This window comes from Frankliniella occidentalis, unplaced genomic scaffold, assembly GCF_000697945.3.
Source record: "Frankliniella occidentalis isolate FOCC.00 unplaced genomic scaffold, Focc_3.1 Scaffold92, whole genome shotgun sequence".
Lineage (NCBI taxonomy): Eukaryota > Metazoa > Arthropoda > Insecta > Thysanoptera > Thripidae > Frankliniella > Frankliniella occidentalis.
This window is the reverse complement of record NW_026267221.1, coordinates 949,284-962,146: the sequence shown is the minus strand read 5'-3', so window position 1 is coordinate 962,146 and position 12,863 is coordinate 949,284. Positions and strand designations below refer to the sequence as shown.

General features: G+C 52.7%; 1 protein-coding gene across 1 annotated transcript in view; it reads right to left on the bottom strand.

The window, feature by feature from the left end:
• LOC113215413 (gastrula zinc finger protein XlCGF57.1-like) overlaps nt 1-12,863 on the bottom strand; it is a gene marked incomplete in the record, with an annotated part of 80,992 nt that overhangs the window by 3,325 nt on the left and 64,804 nt on the right.

Sequence of the window (12,863 nt, the reverse complement as noted above, 5' to 3'; positions counted from 1 at the left end):
GGGGGGGGCGTCGCACACTGCAACCATCTAATTAGCATGTTCCGTGAATCCAACGCGGGGCCCCTCCGGTCCCCTCTCTGCTCCCCCCGCGGCCCCTACCCCCACTGGGACGAGCGGAGCCCCAGCGGCGCCCGAGTCCAGCCGGGCCGAGTGGCAGTGGGCCGCGTCGGGGCGCAAGCGGTCGCGGCAGACGGCACGGAGCCTGGTCGGTCCGCGGGGGGCACCCGCTGGGACTGCTAGGACCCGCCGGGGACCAACTCTCCACAGGAAGGTTTGCGATTCGGTTGATTCCTCATGATTACACATAACTTTCCTTCCATTGCCATCTTTGCCAAAGATGACGCGGAAGAGAAGCTTGCCTCCTAACGTTACCGAGGAACGCCAGCAGCCCACCACCTCCCTGCCCCCATGAAAGAATTTTTGTGGCCGTCGTCGAAGGGCGCTGACGGGGGGCCACCCAGCCACGGCCGCGCCGCGCACCCGCGCCCCGCACGCTAAGTGACTCACCTCAGCCGAGACGGACCGGGACGGACGGCTCCCGGCCGTCTCCCCGCGACGAATACCCAATCGACCCCTAAGTTAAATAAAATGCTCACGTTCCGGCGACAACGAGGAAAAATGTGAGTTTGTCTGCGCAGAGGGTTAGAGCAGGGGGAGGGAGCGGAGAGTAGGACCGTCACTCCGAACGGGGAGACGGGGACGGGGAGTATGTGCAGGAGTTCGATTCAAATGCAAGTCTGCGGTGGGAATAGAACAACCCAAGTTCGCGCAGGAGGACAGTTACGTACGGTGGGTGTCCAGAGTGGGAAGGCAATGCTGGGTGGAGAGGAGACCAGAGAGAAGCGCTGACATGCCCCATTTTATATTTCTCAACGTCACATTATCACCGCGACGATCTCTCGTGGCGGTAGGTGGGCAGTCAAGTGCAGTGCGCTGGCACACAGCAGCGAGTAAGTAAGTAAGCGGGGCGGTAACAAGTAGCTCTGCGTAATGGGAGATATGTGACCACACTGCGTCCGCCCGCCCGCCCGCCTCACCCGCGCACACCTCGCACGTCCGCCCGCCCGGCCACCTATCTCCGCTCGGCTACCGGCCGGCACCGAACTACGCAAGTACTGCTCACTACATCCCCGACGACGACGAGAGTACCCCAATTAGAAGTCACACACGCACACACGCGGGGGTAACAGGATCGCCTGCCCGTCCGCGCGGCGGGAGCTACCGGCCTGACGCAGCACGTCGCCGTCGTCGACAAACGCGGAGGGAGGCTGTCTGCAGCTACTGCTGCTGCCCGTCGTGCCCGAGAGGACGTCCCTCCTGGACGTCCAGCAAGCGAGCGGGCCCCTGTGGGAGACTGCTGCAGCGCCGGTGTACCGGGAAGAAAAGCGCACTGATCGTGTCGTGCAGGTCTCCGCGCCGCCGCGCTCCGCCACCCCCTGCGGCCCCCGGGCCTCGTCGTGTCCTTCCGCTTTGCCAATTAGCGTACAAACAAACAGCAGCGGGTCCTCAAACTCGCGAGGAGTTACTCAGAATCAGTTCGTCCTCATGTTGAACGCGAAAAATGTTACTGCCCACATCTACGTCCATCTTAAACATGAGTGCCGATGGATGGCAGGAATGGGAGGTATGGCCTTAGAACGTGACGACGTGGTAGGTTTGAAAGTGTACATCACTTTGAGTGTCTGGGGTTCAATTGCACTTCTTGATTTGCTTTCTTCCGCTTCGAGTTGGACGCAGTTGGCCTTCCCTCCCGTCTGCCTGCCGTCACGGCGCGGCCTGCGGCCCTGCGGCCTGGCCGAGGGGCCCTGGCGCTGCGCGGCTCGGAGGAGAGCGCTATCGCCTTGGATCTGAGGGGCAAGAGGGGCTCTCCGCGACGACTCGTCAAGCCTTTCCCCCGTTTAACGTAAGGGCACACACACAGACACACACACACACGCACCGAGCGCACGTCCTTCCCTAAACAAAGCGGCATGGCGCACCAGCGCTGCCGCAAACCACCCCTGGAAAAGTCAGCCTTCTCTCTCCATCTCTGCCTTCATGGAGAGAGGAGACAAGGGGTGAGGAAGGGGGAGGGGTGGAGAGAGAGAGAGAGAGAGAGAGAGCTGCAGAGACACATAGAGCAAGGCGGCAAAGAGGCACGCGGCGGGCCAGGCCGGTATACAACGGAGATGACGACGCTCGGCTTCACTTTCTGGGGAGATTCGGGGCAGATATGGCCGCAGGCCAATGAAATATACTGCCGCGGCGCGCTGGCATGCGTCCGGGCCGGGGGCCGGGCCGGGCGGCACCGAGTGGCCTCCGCGAGGTATAACTATATCGCCCGTGACACCACGTGTTGTGCGCATCTATGTCCGGCACAGAGAGACAGCAGCAGTGGTCCAATAATTAATCTCGACAGTCGTCGTCCCAACCTGCACGCCTTCGCGTAATCCTTTTAGGTCGAACGCTCGTTTTAGAGTAATAAATAAGGACGCCGGTCAAAAAATATACATTGGAACGTAGGGAAATGCATGGGGGATTCGGAAAAGGAGAATGGAATAACACTTGTCCCGCAAGATGGAGACGGACTGCTGCCAGGGACCGGGGCCGGGCGCGTTGCGGAGGGCTTCGGCAGGTGCATCGGACGGGCGCGTGCAGGTGAAACATCACCTGACACAAATAACTGGAGGGGAAACGCCACGCCATACCCCGCCGCGCCACGACACGCCACGACACACGGGTCGCGTACGGAAGTGACGACCGGGGACGCAAAGGCAAAGCCTGGCTAGGCAGCGCACTCCGCACGCAGCCCCAGAGACCACTACTGCGCAAGCCCCACCGGAAGTAATAATATAGGATATAACTTCTCTTTTTTTGTAAATGCTGTCACTGTCTGAAGACTGACACCACACAGCAGCCGCCGGCCGTTCGGCAATGTGTGTTCGAGAAAAAGGTAATGAGAAATGAACGTTGGGCAATACCTGCTTCGTCAAACAGTAAATTTGAACACTTTACAGTGTCCACAGCTTAGTAGCAAATCCCAGAGTTGCACAGTTTTTACTGTTAAACACTTTCTAGTATTCGAATATCAAGTCGAACACTCAAAAGTGTGCAACACAGTGTTTAACACCTGTTTAACACCTGCAAGTGCACGCCAGTTGCACACTTCATTTACCAGTGTGAGCAAATCAGCCCACAAAGGTAAATCAGTTAAGGTTTTAAAGTCATAAAAAGTATCGACGATTGAGGTACTACTCGCAAATATTGTAGAAAATCGCTAATTTACATAAAATTTAAAAACGTACGTGAACTAGGAGCGGGAAACAGCTAGCTGTTCTTACGCCATATACCTCGACCTCGAGCTCGACTCACCTGCAAAAAAAAAGAAAGAAAAAAATCAATCAGAATCTATCTTGAAATAAGTAGATGATTACAAATGTAATAGGTCTTGTATAATATTATTTCAGTAGGCATGTGACGGTTGTAAAGATCAAACACCCCAATTTACAGAATTCTGTTACACGTACGCGAGGCTTGGCCGCGGCCGACGCGGCTTCTCTAGTGCTAAGAGCATAGCAGGCAGCACCCCGGCTGGCGAGCCCCGCTGGGGGCAGCGCAGCAGTCACGCAAGGCGCCGGCTTCACACCTCGACCAGTCTGCGTCTTCGTCCCGTCGGCAGCCCATCTGCAGTCCGGCGCGTGCCACCCGTCGAATCGCGTGAGGGAGCCCCTCTAATGATGACGAGGGAGGAACGTGCGTATTAACAGCTTTACCTCGAAGTGGGGGCAACTTTTAGGGGCCAGTGATATCCTGACGTGCTGCTTCGGAGGCACCCTTTCCACATCGTGGATCAGGTGATCCTGTTGTGTGACGTGGTTGCACCTAAACGCGCTTGCACTTGAAAAAGAAAGGTGGTAAGCCCTCCTATCTTTACAAGGCACAAAAGTTAGAGCGCCTTTACAAAGGCACTGAAACTGCCAAAGGTACAAAGACACCTTTATAGGGCCATTTTGGTGCCTTCATAGAAGCACGGAACTGAAATTTATTTCATCACCCCTGGCAATGCCCGACTTAGCACCTTTGATTTCACCATATCTTCGTTTCGATGCAGCCACACCGGTCAATAAGGGATCATCCAGAAAGTACGTCCGTCTCGCCGTTACGAACCCTCCAAATTAAGGCAATGCAAGCTCTCATGGCGCCTGATAGGTAGGCACAATCTTGCATGCCGGGCATGCGTGTATTGCGGGGTGGCCTACCCCGAGTTTTGCAGGCGCCGAGCCACTGTAGTTTGCAGGATGATTTTGAGAGAAACGGGCGTAGTTTCTGGACGATCAGTAATATTCGGTTAGGAAAACACGACGTATTGTTATTTAAAAAAAAAATGGACATGAGACAAGATAAAGATACATCAATGTCATCCCTGCTGGAAAGAGGCAGTGAAATAAGTTCTTCTGCACGGACGACCCTGCAGCCTACCGCGTACCACCTGATACCCGCCCGCGGCTGCGTGCAGAGCGGCGCAGGGCGGCAGCAGGCTGCTCAACAAGTTGGATAGAGAACAGGCAGAACAGAGTTGTCGGAGGGTTTGGGGTCGCGTTTGGGGTGAGGCCAGGGGGCGTGGCGGGGACGGGCGGAGGGAGTATACGTACGGCCGCAGGTACGGACGGGCCGAACAGACACTCTCCACCTAGAATTTATTGGTTGTGCACCGGAACACGCGCACGCCCCAACCCCGCGGGGCATCTCACGGGCCAGGGGAGGCAGAGGAAGGGAAGACATGGAGAGGACGAAGAGGACGGCGACGAATGTGTGAGGAGAGAGAGCAGGAGCGGGGTGGGAGAGGGGCAGGGAGAGGCGACAAGGAAAGGTGGAGAAGTAACGAGGGAAAGATGCGCATCGTCGCACTGCTTGGAAGCCAAGCCGGCGAGGTTCGGCTGCTTTTCTCGTTTTTCCTTCTCTGCGCGCGCGTCTTTGGGTGGAAAACAACTATGCTGTGGTTTGCTTCTGCTTCCCACGCAATACCCGACTGCCGAAACAAATAAAAATAACCTGGGCAAACCATAAAATGTGGTTTGACGGATGAGGGGCTGTGAATTGACAAGTATGTGCTTCTTTCAATAATTTAAAATTTTAAGAAACAAAGAAAACAAAAAGCACAGAAGCAGACTTTTCGTCGCCAAAAGCTCTCATGTAGCTCATCATCTATCCGTGGGAAGCCCTGCGCGACAATAGCGTCAATGGCTCGAGCCCCCGCCCCGCCACCACGTCCCTGCGCCCCTATGGCGGTCTTTACTTGGCCTCGCACACCGCGAAACGGAGGGAGCGAGAGGAGGAGGAGAACGATAACTTGTTATGCACGTACACACACCACTCGGGGGGCGGGGCGGGGCGGGGATAGTGTGATGTGATTTATCTCGGTCCAGCAGCAAAGATACTTCGCGGCCGCACTCCAGAGCTGCAGCAGCGAACAATGCAGCAGTCGCGCCGCTGCACTTGGAGCAGCCTGTACTTATAACTTGCGCTGCTCTGCACACTGCACTGACACCCGGACTGTACTGCATAGACTAAGCGAGGCTCCCGCCGTGTGCTGTAGAGACAGTACGCGACAAAGTGTTGGCCTGCGATGCGCGCTGCGCGCTTTGGAGCCTGGACGAGTGCCATGTCTGCCGATGCCAACCCTTGTCGCCCCATATTAATGCCCCGCAATGGCCAAATGACAATAGCGAATAAAGAGGACCTTTAGCATCGCATAAAGGGGCCCTCTGTACGTCGCACCTGCCGGTCCCTCCCACCTTACCCCGTGCGTTACTTTTCCCTCTCTCATCTTGTCTTTCTCGGTCCTTCTCGTCCTCCTCCTCCTCCTTGCGGGTCTGCTGCTTCACCTTGCGATTCCCACCAGATTCGCCGCTCGCCACCACCACTCCCCGCAACACGATCGGGCACGGCGGCGACACGCCGTCTCGCTCGGTCAGAACGCATCAGGCCAGACTCCGCGTCTCCACGCCCCTATGGGACCGTTCGATGAGTAGTTATTGTCATTTGAGCTGTTTTACATTCACTATGATAGCAGCAGTACGGCCCCTCTGCCTCACTCGCACCCAACATCGTTACTGTCACGCGTCGCATCGGAATTTCAATAACCTTTTCGCGCATACTAGCCGGCCGGCCATGTCCCCTGCATCCGTTTTATGGTCTGCTGGGCGCTGCGAGGCGCTGTGCGGGGCCCCTCAGGCCCTGCTGCAGGTGGCTGCCCAAGACAAATACGTGAATTGTATTAGTGGGGAGTGCGCAGAGCTAGCATAAAGTCCCGGGGCCCCCGCGCTGTGCCACCGCCACCGCTTCGCTTTTGTTTTGTGTTTGTGCATTATGTTTGCTTTCATATTACCTCAAGGCGCGCGCGCGCGGACCAGCAGTCGTCTTTTTTTCTTTTCATATTATTTTGCCGGTGAGCGTTGATATTTATTTTGTGGGACTTTGTTGCTGCTGCTGCTGCTGTTTTAGCTGTTGTTTTCGCGATGCACACGTGGCTGCTCGGCGTGGCCCTGTGCTCATGCTCTGTCTCCTTGGAATCCGAAATACACTGTTTCGCGCTTACGTCAAAAGTTTTCCCCGAGCTACGGTTAGTCAGCCAAGAAAGCGAAAAGTTTGTCACCGTGCGATTTGCTGGCTTTTATTTCCCAAGCAGGCCTAAAAGACGTCTCCGAAATGACGCGGAGCGGCGGGGCGTGTTGTGTGTAGCGAGTTTTGTCCGCGCTAAACAGGCACCTCGCACGTCGTGTTCGATACGTGAAAGGTAATAATAAGCGCCGCCTGTTTAATTACTCGGCTTCACGCTCATTGCTATTTCGTTTTATTTAAAAGTGCGCCACCTCTCCTCTCCCGTCCTCTCTTTCTCTCTCACTCAGTCGGACCTGCTACAGGCCCCTGATTTATGCGGGGGCGGGCCGTTACATTTAGAGTGAGAGAGAGGGATACAGAGGGAGAAAGAAGGACAGAGAGACAGACACAGAGAGAGAGAGAGAGAGAGAGAGAGAGAGAGAGAGAGAGAGAGAGAGAGAGAGAGAGAGAGACTCTCCTCCCGTCTGATTCCTCTCCCCCAGCTACGCGACGTCATACACGCCTGCCCGGCCCGCCGACCGACCGGGACACGGATCAAAAGCCCACAAAGATAGATCGCACGTAATAAGCATATTGGTTTATATTGTAACGCTTGGCCTGGCGGCCGGGGGCCGACCACTGCCCGCGGCGCCCCCACCCTCGGCCTGAACGTCCCCCACACCGCCCACCGAAAACCCTCCGCCCCCGCATCACGACCTATGGTCCCCGCGACTGCCTAGATCTGGCACGGTGGTGGTGAGACAGAGCCAATAGTGTACTCACGCCTACCCTATATTCATCTTCTCTCTCAGTCAAGCGGGGAAAAGCCAACTGACCATCGTCCAGTCGAAAGACCCCCTCCCATCTTCATGTAATTCTGAATAGCCCGTTGTCGTCAGCCACCTTGCAAAAAGGGCGAGGATGGCGCCATAGCCGCTCCACCGCCACCGAAAGGTGTGTGCGGTCGAATATAGAGCGCCTGCTTTCGAAGGAAATGAAAAATTATATCTTATTTATAGCCGCGCAAAGCAAGCGGACGGGGCATGAACCTGCATCCCAGCGGCCCCCTCTCCTTCTTTTATTACGTTTTGTGGTCGCGATGCAGTAAAATTTCGGGCGCCTGCCGGAATGGCGCAACTGCATCGCCGTAACGCCGCCATGGTAGGCAACACGCGAGGCATGGTTGCTTTACAGCAGTTTATGTATATATATTTTTATTTTATGCTGGTTTATTGGAAGGTGCTCGACGACATTTTTTGATAACAGGGTGGCCGACTCTCGGTTGCCCTGCTGGTGCCCCGCCCACCAACGTATTGCGCCTTGCACCGCCCCGGGGGCCCCGTGGGGCACCTAGCCCTCCACCACGCCCCGGCGGTGCCCCGCACCACGGCCAGCTTCATAGCGACTATTAGTGCTTATGGACCGTTTGGGCCCAGCACATTGTGAAGCATGCACGCACGGGCGCTTAAAACGAGTCCCGACGCACAGTTGGTTAATATTGCCTGAAATCATTTAACGGAACCTAGTCGTAGAACGTGATTTCAATTTTCTCTGACGGTGGTTTACCGTGTGTACGACCTGTAGTCACGTTGACGTGTTTTGGCGGGGGAAGATTTGAAACACAAGCCAGTCTACCGGAAGAGATACCACTGGCGTCCAGGAAGCGGGAGTGGATGACAAAAGAGAAAACGGCCGAATTACTAGAGATATGGCAGGGGCAAAAGAAAAAAAAGCGAGTAAAAAACATAAAATCGAAATCACGTTTTTAGAACTACGGGGTGCGCTAGCCCGCACGGGGGTGATTGTTTGCAAATTGTAAGAGTCGCGATAAAATGTGCTTCATCCGAAGAGCGCCGTGTGTGGGCGGTGCTGCCGTTTGTCACCAAAAACAAATACAAAGAAATATTTTTAAAAAAAGATTATGATATGGGAAGCACAATAGGCATGCTGCACACAGATGCCGCCCTCGGAAAAAGTTCTTTACACAATTAGCTTTATCAGTATTGACCTGACCAACCCAGCACTCCTATACATTGCACCACCCACACCTACATGTATTGTTTGCGCAGGGTTGATTCGCATAAACTCAAAAAAGAATCGCCGGTTATGCCTTTGATTGACCATATGTTTCGCTCCTATTCGTTGGCTCTGAAAAAAACAGGCGCAACTATCCCGCCAACGGATACAACTAGCACAGTTCCGGGACAAGCGTAACTGACAGCTCCGCGGAAAACTCGAGTAACGCCTGTTTTTTAGATAGGGAGTTACACGAGTTCTCCGAGCAGCTGCCAGTTACGCTTGTTTTCTGGAAATCTCTGACTTGCGCTTTTTTTTCGGAGCCGTCGTATTGTCGCGCTACTGATCCCGGAAATGGGTTAAGCGTCCATATGAGGTAGTTATTGTCTGGACCTCGTTCCTGCTTCTTCTCCGACTCGCGCCCGCCCAATTTCGAACACACGCTACTCAGCCTGGCCTGGCCGAGCTTAGCCGCCCGCTGGCGGTCCATTCGATTCGAAAGGTGAGAGACGCTGACTTGTACAAAGATTTATGAACGCAAAGTAGAAGTAGCTGCCCGGAGTCGGCAAGTCCAATTTATGAAGTCGTAGCTCAAAAGAACTCTCAATCGCACTGAGCCATTACACTTTTCATTGAGCATCTTCTGATTTTGATGCAGCCTTGCACGTCAAACAAAGGCTCAGGCATCCACGTTTGAAAAAGTGCACGCAGTCAAGAATGGTTTTACTTTGGCACGCGAGAGGGCGGCGCAGCGCACAGGCAAGCACACGTGTGGCCGCCGCCGCGAGATTGTAATGAAACGCCTGAGAAATGAGCGCCCACTCGGCCGTATTCAAATCGGGGCGCGCGCCCGGTGCTGCCCGCGTCAAACTAATTGTGGTTGACAGGGGATGGCTACCGTGCGGCATACCACTCCGGCCTTGCAGCTGATTGCTTTGGAAATTGGCCACGGGCGTTTTTAAATCGGGCCCGGCCATAGGAAGGAGGATGTCGAGTGTCCCCCTAAAAATAAATAAAGGAAGAAGCTGTTTCGAGCTGTCAATTTATATTTTTCACGTATTATTTTATATTTGTTTGTGTCGCTTATAGACGCTCCAGGTGATCTTCGGATGACATTCGCCATGCCATCGCAGCCCCGAAAGAAGCGTGAGGACGCCTCCGCAGGACATTACTCACAATATTCAATTACCGTTTTCACACCGACCAGCCCGGCTTGTGGGCAGTGCCCAGCTGAGCTATGATTTCGCCGTGAGCGCAACGGCAGTATATATATATGTAGAAAACTCATTGTAAACAGTCACATCCAGAAGCTAAGGGGTCGACTGCCACTAGACTGCAGTGAGTCGCCACGTTATCTTTGAGAGATCGGAGGTTTCATTAGCGATCCATCGCCACCTAGTCACACCTCTGCCCCGACTCCAGCGATGCGCCCTCTCGCTCTCGTTCCAATCTTCGCCCCAATAAGCTTCGTCGTATCGTAACTTTTTATTGGTTTCGCCGCGGTTTCGTTAATGTGCGTACGTGTAGGGCGAGTCCCAAATCATACGTGCCACTCCCACTTGGAATTTGGCAGAGACCGACATGACCATTACCATTACATTTCTGTTCACTGAAAACTCCGAAATAGCGCTGAACTGTTAGCTGCTTTTGGATAACGCGTGTGTCATCCTATGAGCATGAACAACCGCCATTACTGACACACTCAGATAATCATTTGATCTGCGCAACAAAAACGGAACCCAAGAAAATTTAACTTCTGCAAGACAAATTGTGGTCGCCCTGGCCTAACGATTTAGTCATGCTGATAAAGGTGTGATCGGCTTAGTAATATTTGTGTTTGCCTGATCATATTTTGTTTTGAATTCTTGAAGGAGTAAATATTGATTGATTCCAAACTTATTTGTTTGTAATGACAAAACGCTTTTCTCAGTGCATTAGTGCGATAAAAGCGGTCGTCATTTTGTTCAAATGACGGACATCATCGCAGAAGAAAGAGAATTGACATACGGAATTGACGGAGCTGTGTCCATTATACATGCCCATCTATCCAGACAGGACAACGCTGCACTATCCGAAAGCAATAGGCAAGCGGCGAGCGTCATTCGAGAGTTAACTGGAGTTTACACATTAAATCCAAAAAAACGGATGTCGCACACTTCTACAGGGGGCGAATTATAATTCGAAGAATCGTGGTCACAAGTGTGCGAAATTCGAAGCAGGAAAATTCACACCGATACTTGTACGAACCGTGCGAAATTGGAATTTACACACCTACAAGTACGCGACAGTCACACGCATGAGTTATCAGTTACCCACAGAGTTCTCAAAAACTCAGGAACACCGAGTTTACTGGGAGTAGTGCTATAAGGGACACGCCTTTAAACAAAATATTGAAGGAGAAACTGAAGAGTTATAGGGTCGGGAAGTAATACCGGGTGCTCGTGTAATTATCATGGTGTGATTGCGGCCGCGGGGAGTGATTTGAAACAAACGCATTACTTATGAATAATAGTAGCAGGGCCTGCTTACACTGTTTTGAAAGAGTTCCGCCAAACCCAAATGCATTCACGAAAAGCAGAGCGAATTGTTTGATGAAGATAAAACCGCGTACAAAATATTTGGCTGTACTAAAAATAAGAATATTAACTTGTTTGGAGTACAAGTGACTTCTAACAAATTCAATGTTCTAAAACTAGTCACTCTATACCTAAAACAAGTAAAATGTTCTTGAAATTTCTACTCCAGCTACCAATTACACAGGTTTCTGGATGTGAAGCGGGCCAGCTGATTTTTAGATACATGCACTGTCCACATTTTGAATCAATGACTGGATTGTGTGTTTCTTTACAATCAATACTGAAGTGTTTCTGTGGACGTGACCAGCAGGATCAGCCTAAACAGAAGCAGCTCCGGTCAACCGCTTTATGTTCACCGATCCAGGCTATTTCCTCTACTTTAACTGTCAGAAGTGGCCGCTACCGGCGTGCTGCCGAAACAAGCCCATTTGGAGGTAGGCATCAATCGGTATGCTAATTGTGGACCTTCGGACGTAATTGGAAAATGAAAGGGTTCCTTAAAGTTGAGCCGTGATTTTCGGATGGCTCCTGTGCTCGGTGTTGTACAAGAACAAGACCAGACCAAACCGGAACAGGGCTCTAAATGCAGGTGAGCCGAAGCACTGCGCAGTGAATCACATGGTCAAGGTGCACTGCACTGAATCGAGCTGGGGCTAAGGGCGGCACAATCCATTGATTCTGCCGAAAATATTTTCATTTGCTCTGCTGATACATTTAAAAAGCATTTATTTTTGACTTCGTGTTTATTTGTTTGACTTAATCGTCAAACGCGTGTTCAACATTACTTGTAGAACGAGAACAGCAGAAAGTGAAGGCACGTGCTGAGTTCGAGGCTAGAACGCTAAAAACATGCGAAGCAAGAGGGCGACCAGCAGCGATAATCTTTAAGAGTTTCCTAAACGAGGAAGCATAGAGAGGTGAGGTGGTCCACCGCGACGGCGTGGTCCAGAAGCTCGGACAAATTATTCAAATTTGACAGGTGTGGCTCCAGGGCCCGTTCATAGCACCATTTACATAAACAGGCGCTCTCCTTTGGCGTTTTGGTCTATTTTCGGGTGTCGTCTAATGTGCCCCGTAAGAAAACTCCCCTGTTTCCCAATGGAATGGACCAGACCAGACCCTCAAAAAATGCCTATATCGACGACCTAGAGATTTTTCCTTCCCGTTTTCACTTTGTCTATCCTAAACCACTGTAAAAGACTGTTAGATTCAATAGTAAAAATGTGCTTAGTTCAATTAAGACTTAACCAGGACTTAAATTCACCTGATGGAAAGTGAACGATTCCTTCTCCTTCCCGCTATGGCAAAAATATTTCTGAACGAGAACATTTTTCTTTTTTTCGAATGTATGCCTGTAAGTATACTCAAGCTTACAGTCTAGTCCGTTTAACCAATTTTCTTGCCAGCGCAGCTCCTGTTGTGTTTCGGGGCCGCGTGGATAACGGCTACCGGCGGCGTGATGGGCCTCCCCGGCGGGGCCCCACCGCGCCCAGCGCCGCCACGCCGCGCCTTGCGCCGCCCGATCAATATATTTATGGCATAAAAAGTGGCCGCCCGCTTGTCTGGCTCATGTGACTACCGTTTAAAAGCGAGCGAGCGAAGCCAGTTCGGAGCGCGCCGTGTGAGTCATCGGCGCCCGCGGCGCTGGAGGGTCCATCTGCATAACGCATGTCCTCTCAGTCGCTCTCTCTC